The following is a 3,748-nucleotide window of genomic DNA, read 5'->3' on the forward strand; positions in this document are numbered from 1 at the left end:
TGATATCTTTGTCCACAGCATGGAGGAAGGGAAAGAGAAGCAGATTCATTTGTTCTCACACTGCTATAAAAACATACCCGAGACTGGGTAATTTATAAAGAAAATAGGTGTAATTGGCTCACAGTTCTGTGGGCTGTACAGGCTTCTGCTTCTGGAGAGGCCTCAGGAAACTTACCTGATCATGGCAGAACGGGAATGAGAAGCGGGCACATCTTCACGTGGCTGGAAGGAGAGAAAGAGAGTGAAGGGGAGAAGTGCTACTGCTTTCAAACAACCAGATCTCATGAGAACGCACTCGCTGTCACAAGAACAGCAAGGGAAAATCTACCCCCGTGCTCTAATCACCTCCCACTAGATCCCTCCGCCAACATTGGGGGTTACAATTCAGCAAGAGATTTGGGTGAGAACACAGAGCCAAACCATATGAAGAAGTTTGCAGACCTCCAGTGAGGCTGGCTGTTGAGAAGGAACAGTGCTCAGCCCAGTTCTGCTCAGCACGTCCTTACTGCAGTAGTCTAGCATCTCCTTCTGTCTTTTCCTCCAACTCAGACATTGCTGGACCAAACAAGACTTTTTTTTTTTTTTCTTTCAGATTTCAACCTGACCATATCACTCCCTCTGGTGGACAGCTGTTGATTCTTTTTACCCAGCAGCCATTTCTGCAGCTCCTTAAGCTTCTTTCATTGTTTCTCATCACCTTTTTTGTCTCAGATACTGTCTCCCAAAAGATACATTCTAGAAGTGAAGAAAACCAGGGGGCACCTGGATTTGAACCAGGGACCTCTTGATCTGCAGTCAAATGCTCTACCACTGAGCTATACCCCCTGCTGCCACTATGCTTCCTATTAATATTATTTCAGCTTTGGAATCATGTTGTATTAACATGATGGTAAGTGGCAGAAATTAAATTTCAGCTGATAGAAAATGAAAGATAATGTAAACATCAGACAAGAAGCTGACTTCCAGGAAGTCAAATGTTCCCAGGATTCTCTCCCTCTAGCTTTCTTCTTTGGTTCCCTAAGTTAGCTTTAATGTCTCAAACCTATCTCTCCACGCAGCTGAGACCCTGCCTCCAACATTTGTAGACTCATATCTCCACACTTTGATTGCCAGAGAGAAGACTTGAGTCTGAAAAATTCTAGAGGACGACTCTGGTTGGTTTGGCTTGGGTTCTGCGCCTATCTGTGACCAGCCACTGTGACCAGGGGTTAAGGTACATGAGTGGTATAATGAGAGCCGGAGTAAGGTCTTGTAAGAGTATATCTGCTTCCACTCACAATACGTATCTACAGTATGAAGAAAAAAGTGGTTCTCCAAAAAAAGTCAGGACTAGCCAGGACACGGCCTCGGGGACCATCACTGCAGCCCTAGGGGCTTCTCAGTAGAGTGGAACATATTAAGAAAGGCTAGCAACCTACTGCCTCTGCTAAACAGAGCCCTGCACAGCCAGATTCCTTGATGGGTTTCATGCATTAATTCAACGAGCACTTAGTACGTGCCTCCTGTGTCCCAGACTCTACCAACCACACAATTCCTGGCCTCAGGAGCTAAAAGTTTAGTGGAAATGCCTGCCGTGGTAATGTATGATAACAGCTCTGAGAACACAGAGGAGGTGGTACAAATTACACACCTGACCGAAACCAGGATAATGGCACGTTCTATTCAAAATGGGCCTTGCACTCTGAAGGGCTTACTTCATAAACAAGGGAGGTGGGAAGGAATTCCATGTGAAAATGGCAGCAAGAGCATTGGATTCAGGTGTCGCCTTGACAAGAAAGTTCAAAGATGGTCACTGCACAGTGCTAGGTGAGACGGTGGAGGAGGCGTCCGGAGAGGTGTTGAGGCCCAAGGGTTACAGTACAGCAGGATCTCCTTGCAGAATTAGTAATGAACGTGGGGCCGGGCACAGTGGCTCATGCCTGTAATCCCAACACTTTGGTGGGTGGATCATGAGGTCAGGTGTTCGAGACAAGCCTGACCAACATAGTAGAACCCCCTCTCTACTAAAAATACAGAAAATTAGCCAGGCAGGGTGGCAGACGCCTGTAATCCCAGCTACTTGGGAGACTGAGGCAGGAGAATCACTTGAATCCCAGAGGCAGAGGCTGCAGTGAACCAAGATTGCGCCACTGCACTCCAGCAGGGGCGACAGTGTGAAACTACATCTCAAAAAAAAAATAAAATAAAATAAATCAATGTGGGCCCTGGCTGTGACCCTAGTGGAGAAAAGGGCCCATCAGACCAGGTGATGTGTTGGGGCTGCAGCTTAGGGGCACTGGACTCCAGGTCAAGAAGCTGGGGTTCAAATCCAGGTGGCTTCTCCCTATTCTGGCTTTCACACATGAATGTCTTCCTGTATTTTTCATATCATAGCCCACTCAGGACACGAGCTCTGGAATTCAGGGGTGGGTTTCACTGTGCTTGTTCACCAAGAGACAAGGTCCCTGCTTTGGGGTGAATGGGTCACCTCAAAAGATATGCTGCGACCCTAACCTTTGGTACCTGTGAATAGGACTTTATTTGGAAACAGGGACTTTGCAGATATAATGAGCTCAAGATGAGGCCATTAGAGTGGGCCCTCATCCAATATCACTGGTGTCGCCATAAGAAGAAGAGAAGAGACAGACACAGACACAGAAAGAGTGTGATGGGAAGACGGAGGTAGAGACTGGAGAGAATGTCTGTCAGCCACAAGCACCAGGGAGCGAGGCCACACCAGAAGCCGGGAACAGGCCAGAAGATTTCTGCCCAGTGTCTCCAGGGACGCAGGCCTGGCCAGCACCTCCACCTCTGACTTCTGGTCTCCAGAACTGTCTGAGAATAAACTGCTGCTGTTTCAAGCCATTCCATTTGTGGTACCCTGTATGGCGGCCCTAGGGAATTAATACAGTCCCTACGCAGGAGGTTACCTGGTGTCTGCGTCCAGGGCAGGGACTGCAGAGAGAAGAGTGAAGCCGCCCGCCTGGGCCTGATCACCTCCAGGCTGTGAAACTCCAGCTTCTCCAGCTTCTCCAGCTTGCTGGCCTGCGCAGATATGGGGGGTCCCTGGGACTGCCAGGGCCGCCGCCTCTCTGGCCAGGGAATAAAAAGCTTTCCCTGGAGACCTTGGCTCCCCAAGGAAGAGGGAGGGCTGAGTAAGGAAAGAAAAGGAATTAGCCCAGATCAGGAGAAAATAAGGGAACCTCACCGCATGTGGTGAGGTAGAGAACTGTCAGGAATGCTCAGTAAAGGCTGAGATGTACACACCACACAGAACTCCATTCCTTACCCATGAAGCCAGGAGGGTGGCCCAGACCCTCACAGGTCCTGTTCACTGCCTCTCACCTGCAGGAAGCAAGTGAGGATGAGACCGCAGTGCTCTGGGAGGGGGACAGAAAGGGCTGCTCTGCAGCGGGGTGGGAGTCCTCCTTCCTGATGGTCCAGCTGGAGCCGTGAGTGTGGTCGCCTCCTTGAGTGTGCTAGCTGAGCCTTCTTTTCTCTTGGACCTGCCTCGGCCTCTGTTTTGCCACTTGTTAAATGGGACTGGAAAAGCCCTACAGCTGGGTGCGGTGGTTCGCACCTGTAATTCCAGCACTTTGGGCTGATGCTGGATGATTGCTTGAGCTTAGGAGTTTGAAATTAGCCTGAGCAACATGGTGAGACCCCAACTCTACAAAAAAAAAATTTTTTTTTTAGATTAGCCGAGTGTGGTGGCACGCGCCTGTGGTCCAGGCTACGTGGGAGGCTGAGGAAAGAGGATCGCTTGAGC

General features: G+C 49.5%; 1 non-coding gene across 1 annotated transcript; it reads right to left on the reverse strand.

Moving 5' to 3' along the window:
• Window positions 1-753: 753 nt before the first annotated feature.
• Window positions 754-825, reverse strand: TRNAC-GCA (transfer RNA cysteine (anticodon GCA)). Its single transcript has one exon. It is a non-coding gene; the product is annotated as a tRNA-Cys (tRNA).
• Between the last annotated feature and the right edge of the window lie 2,923 nt (window positions 826-3,748).

The sequence above is a fragment of the Callithrix jacchus genome, chromosome 11 (genome assembly GCF_049354715.1).
Source record: "Callithrix jacchus isolate 240 chromosome 11, calJac240_pri, whole genome shotgun sequence".
Taxonomy (NCBI): Eukaryota; Metazoa; Chordata; class Mammalia; order Primates; family Cebidae; genus Callithrix; species Callithrix jacchus.